The sequence below is a fragment of the Equus caballus genome, chromosome 31 (assembly GCF_041296265.1).
Source record: "Equus caballus isolate H_3958 breed thoroughbred chromosome 31, TB-T2T, whole genome shotgun sequence".
In the NCBI taxonomy this organism is placed as follows: domain Eukaryota; kingdom Metazoa; phylum Chordata; class Mammalia; order Perissodactyla; family Equidae; genus Equus; species Equus caballus.
Window position 1 is genome coordinate 25,593,196 of NC_091714.1, and position 11,040 is coordinate 25,604,235.

The 11,040-nt window shown below is 43.0% G+C and overlaps 1 long non-coding RNA gene across 1 annotated transcript in view; it reads right to left on the bottom strand.

Moving 5' to 3' along the window:
• Positions 1-3,687: 3,687 nt before the first annotated feature.
• The window catches only part of LOC138921671 (uncharacterized), a 36,686-nt gene continuing 29,333 nt past the window's right edge, over positions 3,688-11,040 (bottom strand). The window contains exon 4 of the long non-coding RNA XR_011434446.1: positions 3,688-5,969. This is a non-coding gene — a long non-coding RNA (uncharacterized lncRNA). The remainder of the gene's footprint in view (positions 5,970-11,040) is intronic.

Sequence of the window (11,040 nt, forward strand, 5' to 3'; positions counted from 1 at the left end):
TTACAGCCATTCTGATGGGAGTGAGGTGATATCTCATTGTAGTTTTGACTTGCATTTCCCTGATAGCTAATGATATTGAATATCTTTTCATGTCCCTGTGGCGATCGGTATATCCTCTTTGGAAAAATGTCTTTTTGGGTCTTCTGCCCATTTTTCAATTGGGTTGTTTGTTTCTATGTTGTTGAGTTGTATGAGTTCTTTTTTATTATTATTTTTCATTATGCTGAGTTCGTGGTAAATTGTTACACAACAATAGATAACTTCCCGTTGCTCTTAGGACAAGAACAAAATGTTTAAGATGCTCATAAGAGCCTCTACCCAGCTCTCCAGCCCCAGCCCATGACATTTCCCATCTCTCTTTGTCTCCCAGACACTCAGGCCTTCTTGTAGTTTTTTGAACACACTATGCTCCTTTCCACCACAGGCTTTTGTTCATACTCTTTCCCAGTAAAGTTAGTTCTTTCTATAGTCACTGAGTTACGTCCTATATTTCCACTAAATCTCGGCAACCCGGTCACTTCTCCAAGTGTATTTTTCCAGATGTCACTAACCTAGTCAAATTCCCCTGTTATAACCCCTCTCTGCCACATGTATCTCCCCAACCCCATATACATATTTATCATGTGATAATTTGATTCCTGTAGCTTCCCCATTAGACTTCATGAGAGTTCAGTTTACTCGCCATTGTATCCCTGGTGCCTAGAATGTGACTGACACAGAGTTGGCAATTCAGAACAATTTGGTGCATGAGGAAATGAACAAAAGTAGATGTTCACAGGGACAAGGCAGGCGAGAGTGATCAGAGCTGGCAGGCTGTGCAAATAAGCATAAAGACATTGCAGCAGAAAATTGTGCTTTTATCTCCACAATATCTCCTGCCTGTGTCTTTCCACTCCTCTTCAAAAATAGTTTTCCCCTTTCTCCATGCTTCACCTTAAAAGTTTCCAAAACACTTATCGCTGTTTTCCTTATTTCTCCATATCAGCTGTCAACAAAGGGTCAAATAAAACTATTTACACGAAGGTGCTGACTGTGGGCAGTCAATCCCGCTGTGCTGGGAGGCACTTGGGAGAAGCAGGAGTAAAGGAAGTGAGCAGGCTGCTGCGGCAAACCCGCCCACGGAAGGGAGGCCAGGTAAGAGCTGGCAGCCCCGAGTCAGTCCTGGGCAGGGGACGTGTGAGGAAAAAGGAACGGGCAGTGGGGCTAGTTCAGACCATGGCCCGGCAGCACTGCTAACCCAAAAGGATTTGATCTAAGAAGCAAGAAAGAGATACCGCCTACAAACTGTAGGGTGAAATCAGAAGTGTCTGTTGCAGAGCTGGAGTCCACGTGGGTAAATGGGCCGAGAACCAGGGGACTAGGTGTAGTACGAAGAAAAGAGGCCTGCAGAAATAAGGCAGGAACGCAAAACCTCCAAATTGCAAGTGTTTGGAGAGACCAGGTACTCCTCTGGGCACCAGAAAATGGGAAGAAATAGAGAAGCCTCTGACGATGAAGACGAAAAGGGACCCTCCCATCAAGGGCACTGCAGTCCATTTCCAGGGCCTTCCTCTCCACCAGAGGGCACAGAGGGCTCTCGGCGCCTCCTGCTCAGCGGCAGAACTGGTGGCCCTGTTCAGGAGTCCCTGCAGGCCTCCTGGGCAACAATGGACAGCAAGTGTTCACTGTCTGTTGATGGACTGAAGCTCAGCGTATAGACACTTAAATGACTAAGGAGGCTCAATTTGTTGGTTGTTTTTTTCACTTGAAAAATATATTTAAGTTAAATGAATAGATATTAATTATGGACTTACGAAAGTAAAGGAGCCGTGAAGAACACTGTGGCGCGTCAGGGACACGCATGGGCTCAGGGACTGGCTGGTCCTTCCAGGTCCGCTTTCTTGGGCAGCTCTGAGTGTGGTCACATGCCAAGCCATCGAGCACCCCCTAACTGGAGTTGCGGTGACTATGGTGAGCCTCAGACGACATGCAGTGAACATTCTGAGATGGATGGCAAGTAGATTTAAAGACTCACATTTGGAGAGATTCTCAACAGATTCATTCCCTGCCTTTCATTTCAGTGGACGCTAAAACTTCTTAATAGCTTTAGTATAGTGTGTTTAGCAGAAATATCAGTGACATCTCAGTGACTAAAAGGAGTGGACCAAGGTACCACTGATCTAGGATTTTTAATTTGCTGACTTAGTGACTGAAAAAGATCAGCAAACGGTCCCCTCAATCAATTGTTATTGAATGGATTATGCAAACATAAAAAGGAAAAATTCTGAATTATTAGTTGGTTTTGCAACAGTTTTGTCATGTGTACAGACACAGCCCTTTAATATTTAATATAAAGAGAATGTTGCCTTGTCCAGCATATCCTCAAATCTTTATGTCACCTGGGCTTACAGATTCCAGGATAAGCAATTCCCCACCCTAACCACCACCGCCCCTGACTAATGGATAAGTTACTCAGCTGCACCCTTTGACGTGTTCTGATGGGACTCAAAGGCCTTCAGAAGAACTGCCAGAAGACCATCAGGTTTGCCTTCTGAATTTCCCTTTGGGGCCCTACTAAAGTGCTGTGTGGCAGAGTCACTTCCCCAGCATAAACAAATGTTGAGTCCAACCACCCTTTCTCATTCGTATTGTCATTAAGGCAGGAGGGGTTCTGGTTATTGCAGCTTATGTGGCTGATGACATCCGGAGGCATCAAAATAAAATTATAAGATCGAAGTTATTTTTTATAATTTGTTCCCAAAGTGACGCATTAAAAAACCAACCATCTAATCTTGGGAGAATGTAAACTCCTTGAGATGTCTTTGGAAAGCATTTGAAACAAGTCCTTGTTAACTGCAACAAAACAACCTAATAGTCACAATCTATTTGAAATCTGTCACACAAAAGTTGTAACTACATTTGAGAGTTTTCAAAACATTTGCTTTTGGGGCCGGCCCAGTGGTGAAGTGGTTAAGTTTGCCCACTCCACTGCAGCAGCCCAGCGTTCACAGGTTTGGATCCCCAGCTCGGAGCTATACATAGCTCATCAAGCCATGCTGCGGACGTGTCCCACATACAAAAAAGAGGAAGATTGGCACAGATGTTAGCTAGGCAATAATCTTCCTCAAGCAAAAAGAGGAAGATTGGCCACAGATGGTAGCTCCAGGTCAATCCTCCTCACCAAAATTAATTAATTAATTAATTAATTAAAAATTGCTTTTAAGGAAGTTAGATCAGATTTAGATTGTCCTTTGCAATAAGGTCACTCTCACTCATTTGCATCCTCATTAGTTTCCTTGAAAGGGAAGAAAAATATGTAGATAAAGCTAGTGAGGGACAACCCGCCAATCAATCTTCTATCGAAAGAGAAGAACCAAATATCCTCCTTCTCCTCCTCCACCTTCTTCAGGAAAGCTCCCTCTTCTGAGAATTGTGTTTGAACACCTTATATGTGTATCCCATAGTGGTGGGTCCCCTGTGACAGTGTCATCAATTGTGTGCATCTCAAGAGAAAAAATGAGGTGATCTCAGACACTAAGTGTTCTATGAATGTTAAAGAGTATCTGAAAAGAACGGTCTGGCTTCAGCTTAGCTCCCAGAGTGCCCTGGGCAAAAGCAGTTAAGACTTGCTTCCCACCGCTCTGCCTGTCCGCCACAGTGGTCATTTTATTTAACTATCACAATTTATTCCTGTCTGTCTTCTCACTAGGACTACTAGCTTTGAGAATATGGATGTGTCTTTTTATCTCTGTGTTCAGGGTCCAGCACAGTGCCTGACACACAATAAGAGTTCAATAATACTTGTTGGATGAATGGATGGACAGACACAGATGACTTGATAGATGCTACGTAAAATAAATACAGAGGATAATATACACCTAAACCATAAATACTGCTTTCTTTTATTGAGCTTTGAAAGTTCTGACAATGTTTTGAGAAACAAGGTTATGTTTTGACAAAACTAATTTAGTGTTTTGCGAAGCATAATTTTGGAGCCCAAATGACTATGTTTGACAGCATCTCTTTAAGCAAAACTGCATTTTGTTTGGACCAGGGCATCATGACTGACAAGTTATATTTTCTCTTTGTTTGAAAGTCTTGCAGGGACGTCTGACTGCGCCAGCTATGGGTTCTTTCTGGTCTCTGCTGCGTCAGACCCTGACAGAGGCCTCCTTCAGGGTTGCGGCGTCTTCGTGGGTTTCCCAGAACCCTTACAAGGGGCACCCGAATTCTGCTAATGTGATTTCAGAAAATGTTTTTTTAAAATATGTTTCTTTAAGGGACGAGACCAGAAATAACGCCATGGACGCCCCGATGTGCCCCAGTGACAGGGCCGTGGGTATGCTTCTTTGAGGAAGAGCTTCATTCATGGGATTCTACTAACCGCGACACGGGCAGGCTAGAGGATTGCAAATCCACCTGTGAACGGAATCATTTGTTCCAATTTGGTGTTTCAGACTTTCTGAGAATAGCATTTCCAAGAAGAACACCCAGGAGAATATAAAGTGTGAATAATCCCGGATTTCTCTCTCTCCTTTTAAACTAAAAATTTAGATAATAAATTACACATTAAAACATTTGCATTTTACGGTTTAACATAGTTTACACAAATTGATTTGTTTGTGGCAAGTTCTGACCTGAAACATTAAAACCAGCGACCAGCGGCTCTGCAGAGCGTGCAGCAGGAGCAGGGAAGGCGGCCTCGGCTGTGGTCTGGCTTTGCTCTCTGTCACCAGTGCTCTTTACAAGGCCATAAGCCGCAGCTTAGAGATGCTGGAAAGAGTTTTAATCTTTCTTTCTCTTTTCAAAAAGTGAATTTGGCCAGAAACTTTATTATTTGCATACAGTAGGATCTTCACCTAGCTTGTGCTGTATCTTGTCCACATGGTAAAATGTGAATATGGACTTTAGGATTGAAAACACAAACCAGCAGGTAGTGAATACTGCACTGAAAACGTATTCATTCCAAACTGAATTATCGTCTCTGGTGACGTTCTCCTCTATCAACCTTAAAAAGTTCAGAAATGATGATACCAACCATGTGGTCGCCTCTTTCCTGCACCACTCTGGGAAGAGCGGGTGCCGCCTGGCTCCCTCGCTGTCAGCCGGGCCTGTGGGACTCAGCGCTCTTGCCCTGTAGTTAAATCGGATGCTTTCTTTCCGAGAACTCATCAGTGGATGCTTCTTCTTCTTATCAGTCTTCTCAGTAACATTTGAAAAGGGCTTCTGTGGGTGAGGTGAACACATCCTCATAGAGGAAGCTGCTGAAATACTGAAAAACAATCAAGTATTCCAGCGACTCTGCAAGAAGCCTGCAAGGACAGCCTGATGACGGCTTGGGTCCTATCTCTTCCCTAGGCCCTGTGGAAACTCAGACAGCAAGGATCCAATGTATGGAATTAAGAAATTAGGATCCTAAGACTTAAAACACAAATGTGGCCTTCTTGTCTTTGGCTCTGGAAACAACAACACTATGTTAGTTCCAACCTACTTAGGGGAAAATATTTATTTGGAACTAAACTGTTAATGACAACATCCCTTCAAATAGGCCTGATTATGACTGAGATGACACAAATTTGCTATGATAATTGCCTGTGTGAAAAGTGAAACTTCCAGGAAAGAGAGATCACCTGAGCAGCCATGGCCACAAGGAGGGTGTCCAATGCGATGTGAAAGTCAATAGGAAATTGCATTCACCCGGCAGAATTTTGCTTTACTTTATAGCCAAATTACATAAACAAAGACATTATTCAACTCTTCCTATTCCCTGCTAATTAGACAAAATGATAACATATTAAGTTACTAGTAGAGTTCCTGCACATTATTGGCACTTAATAAATGTGAGTTTGTTCCTCTCCAGAAAGGCAGATTTCCTTTGAGACTCCATGGTCCGGCACTCCTCAAAGGCACGTGATGCTCGTGAGGGCTCCGCAGAGCTTCCTCCCTTCACAAGCCTCTCATTGCTCCTTCCTTCCTGAGACCTACAATGACTAAAAGAAAGAGGAATAATCTGAATAGGAATTGGTGAATCCAGCCCAGTTCCAGCTACTCATTTGAGTAAGCCCTCTGAAAGCGGGCTCTTTCTGTGCCCTTCATCTTGGGATCCTCGAATCCAAGACCCTGGATGGACTTTATTCTGAGGCTGAGAATACTATGCCCCAGAGGGAGTAAGTGAACGATCGATCTCGTGGCCAGGCGAGTAGGCCAATTCTTGTTAGCTCGCTTGCTATGATGGTGTGAGGTGTTTGGTGAACAGACAAGAAATTATACCTGCATCTGGAGCCAAGAGGATGTACACATAGGAGGTTGCACCATAATTAAAAATATCCACATATTTTAGATTTCCATTATAATAGGCCAAAAAGAATTTGGGCTTTCTTTAATGTTCCCATTCCAGCCTTTCCTTTCACAGGCCTAGGTCCTGAAATACTAAAAATATAGCTACTGAGAAGGCTTGCACCCCTGGGGACACATGTGCTCTGGCTGCCTCTGTTGCCCCGTCCCCTCACCCAGCCAACAGGGAGAGTAAATCTTGCCTCTCTGTGTGTTAAGTGAACTGATTTAACTTTCAGAGTGGTCGTTTGCCATTCAAATAATAAATGAAATTGCTTCTATTTGCATATGTTCTAGAATTTCCCAAGTGTTTTACATCTGTTATCTTGTTTGATCGTCACTTCTTTGAAGCAGGCAGGGGTAGGTATTATTGCCCTTATTCTAGTGATAAGGAGTCTGATAGAGAGGTGAAGAAGTATCTCAGGGAAATGTATTTGAAGTACAGTGTCACTAGGTGGTGGAGGGCAAGAAGATGATGTGTTGGTTCTTTTTTTTAACTGAAATTCCTATGATGGACACAAGTAGGCAAAAGTCAATGAAATTTAAAATATATATCTCGTGATTTCAGTTATGGTGCATTTGAACAACTTGTAAATAGCATAAAATTGTATTTTGTATAAGTACCTTTCTCAAAAATCTGTGTCTCTTTATCACCACTTAATCTAACCACCGTCTTCCCCCTAGACCTGATCAGGCTGTTTTTAATCCACGTCGTATCCACTACTTTAAGCCAGATTCCTCCCAGGCTGAACTCCAGGTGCCTCTCTCTCTATCTGTATGCAATCTTTTCCCTCACTGGCCTTCCAGAGACAGGTAAATGCACAGCTTTCAGCTCCCGTCCAGCCCTGCATCAGCTGCCGGGCTCGGTTGTGTCTTGAACTCTCCCCACGTGAATGAAGCACACGTCCCTCTGTTTCTGCAGGTCCCCTCCCCACTACCAACTCTTCTCAGCCCAGGAAAGCTTTCTCCTGGCGTTGTTCTTTTCAGAATATGAAGGGAAGTTCTCTCTCCTCTTCTTAATTCCCTCTCTGATCAGCAGCTGCAAGCAAGGCATGATGCCTTTCAAGTACAAAGCATCTCTGAAGCCTGTTGCTGCCAGTAACACAACATACAACTTTTAAACGACCCTGTCGGATACAAACTGTTCCAGCTGAAGAGTTCCTCTGAACTGATTTCTAAAATGGGTGATATTCTTCCAGAACAAAACATTTTCTGCTAGATTTTTTCCAAAGGTGATTTAAATCATCACGTGATTCATTTATCCTTAAAAGCTCAACTTCTTTCCTGTGTGCAGCTCAGTTAAGTAATGATTTCTAGTACCATGATAGTGTGAGGGTCTCCTGTGACTTCCGGAAAGCTCTGAGTGCTTGTGTGTTTGGTATTAGAAACCCTCCCAGGTCCTTTTCAAGGGGAAGGTGACGGGTAGGTGCATCTGTGTGGATTTGGAGAAGAGCCGGTGAATGGTCAAACATGTTTTTAGTGGATTTTAGCTTTATTAAGGTTTTTTAACTTATTTCCCTAGAAGATTGTGTGAATGTCATTCACCCCACATTTCTCCTACTTCAATATCAATTTTATGGAACTCGGTTACTTCTTCCTTTAGTTGTAAAATGTGTAAGTAGTTAATTACCTTCCCAGGCTCCACCTGTTTGCCTTCTTTATATCTCACTAGGCCCACTCCTCACACCCCTAGACCTGTACTACCCAATACAGTGACCACGGGTGACTACTTAAAGTTAAATTAATTTTAAAAACTAAAAATTTAGATCTTTAGTTATACTGGCCACATTTTCAGTGCTCAAGGACCACATGTGGCTAGAGGCTGCTATATTGGACAGCGTAGCCATCACACATTTCCATCATCACAGAACGTTCTACCGGACAGCAGTGCTGTAGATTGCATGACCTATAAGGACAGACTCTAGATGTGTTTTTCCTATGGTAGCATAGGGCCTTGAGTGTTAGCATATAGTAAGCACACAGCAATATTTGTTAAATAAATAATCCATCAGGAAGATCCCTCCCTACTCCCAATTTGGGAAGACAGAGAATAGGGCTTTAAAAAGAATCCCTCGTTGGAAAAAAATAAAATAAAATGAGAGCCTAGCTAAAGTGACAGCTGATAAATGTGGGCAGGAAGAGTAACCATAACCCAACACAAGTGTGTGCCTTATTCAGTAACTGCAAAACGATTAATAGTTCACAATGAGTTAGCTATCCTTTCAGCACTTACATTTAAAAATTTTTCAAATCTGGCTGCTTTATCAAAACTGGCAATTCAAATCATTGATCTAACCAGCTTCTAGCCAGAGTTGTAGCAAAAAAACCTATCATTGGAGCTAAAGAGTTCTCTAGTCAATTCTTCATTAATTCAACACATGATTGTGTTCAATATGCAAAGACAGAAAACAAGAAAGTGGGGGAGCTATCAGTAAGGTACCCTCCACACAAAAACTTCTTTGCATAAAAGCAGTCCCCAGTGGGAAAATGCATTTGACTTCAGGAGCTTACTCATAAGTTATTTGTTAAAATAATCTTTCCCATAGAAACTGTGTCCCATAATGTTAGGCTCCAAGAGCAGCCTTCTAAAACCAATGTCATCCATCCCATAGGTAAGGTAGACTCTTAAGACTGTGTGTGCCACCAATTCTATGGGGAAATACATTCGAAGTTCGAAGTCAGGGTGTCTGAATAGATGTCTCACCAGTTATCCCTTCCTGCCTTAACTCTCTGGGGGTTTGTGGCCTTAGGCCAAGAGGGCAAGCGGTCTAATGGGGGAGAAACCAAGATGGGAACAAGCAGAGACACAGAAGGAAGAGGTGGTAGGAGCTCTGGAATAGGGAGTAGGATGAGCAGAGAGGGTGGCTCAGAAACAGATGTAGGGCGTCTGAGAGATGGAAAGGTAAGGGAACAGTGGTGGGAAGGAAGCAGTACGGAGGAATGACAGGGGACAGGCTTCCCCCTTCGATACCCCTAACAATCTGCTGCTCCCCCTCTTCCTCACCGCCACCCAGCATTGTGATCAAACCCTTAAATGACTTCCCAGGTCTTTTAAGACAAAGACAAGAATCCTACTTTGACCTCAAGACTCATTTGTCTCCTCTCATGCCTCAGCTGTCACCAGGCTGCCCTTGACCCCTTCTCCCCAGCCACACTGGCCCTCTCTCTATCATTCCCATGCCCCGTATCACCTCAGATATTCAAAAATACTACTTAACCTGGAAGCTTCATTTCCTTCTGGGTTGAGTTAACTCCTATTCAACCTTCACATTTCAGCTTTTATCACTTCCCCAAGAAAATCCTCCTTGAACCTCGGGATCAGGTTTAATTTCTCCTTTTTCCTAAACTTGTAGCATCATGTACTTTTCCCTCATTGCCTTTATCAGAGTGGTGATTTTATATCTATTCATGTCATTGTTTGATTAAAGGCTATTTTTCCCTCTTGAGTCTAGCCTGTAAATTCCAGGAGGCCTATTTCCAGAGTCGCTGTGTCCTCTGCCTTGTCTAGTGCCTGGCACATAAAACATTCACTAAATATGGCCTGAGTCAATGCATGACCAAACAAATGAAATGCGCTGCGGAGGGGGTCACGGGCTTTAGATGAGGGACAGCAGGGTTAGCCCTCCCTGCTTATGGAGGGAGCAGCAAAGAGGGGTGAAGTTTATGTGCACACCCAACTGTTCATAAATAAGGAGTGACCACAAGTGAGGACTTGCCTGTCTTCATGAGGAAGTTAAGATGTTTATGCAATTCAGTATGTTTTCCCATTCTTTCTCTCATCCTCTTTTTGTGACTTATCCTAAGAGGCTTGGACTGAATTTGAGTGGAATTGGGAAGACAGGAGGCTCTGTCCTCCAATAGAATAACACACTTCCTCTCCTTAAAAGAGAGAAATACTGTAGAAAGAGAAACTGTTCACAGAACGCTTGATTTAGAATTGTCAGGGAAAAAAAGAATCAAATCAGAAAGCAGCGTCTTTGCCTTCCTTTTATGGTCACAATTGAGTAACGGCAGATCAAGAAAACAAATGTGCCTAATTGTCTGCTTTGTAGTACCTTGAGGGGCTTCATGACAGGGAGCACTTGTCTCCCTAAATGAGTTTACTCTAATGAGGTTAGCCTCCTAAGAACATACTAGTATTTACACTTTGTGCTTCTGACCCTAAGGGGTTAAAATGGAATGGGGCCACCTTTTCAGCACTCATTTTATTGTGTCCTGCTAAAGTAAAAAAGAATTGCTTGTAAAGGCAGAAAATGTCATCGTTTTTGCACTTGCCCTGACCCCAGCATCTAAAAATACAAAATGTTGGAATTTCTAGAGCAGGTGACTTGGAAAAGAAAAAAAAAAACACTTAAAGAGAGCTAATTGTTTAAGGTCTAAATGTAGTCCACAGAAGAAGACAGAAATAGGCGGGCATCTCTCCATGTGGCCAGCCCGCCTACAACTGGGCACACAACTCTTTCGGAAGACTTTGTGTCTCTGCATTTTTCCTCTCGGTTTAAAGAGAAGCATTTCGTTTTCCACATGATGGATAAAAGTATCATCTTGGCTACCTTCTGTCTACAAGTGGGGTTAATTTTAGGCTGATCCTCATTTTGAGTGCACAGAGGAATTTATACTACTCATCAACCTTTGCTAGAAGCCTAAGAAAGCCTTTAAGTCTTAGAGAAAGTCTCTCCTGTTTGAAGAGATTTTCCCGCCACGTGTCAAAGCCAGAAAGGGTGGGTG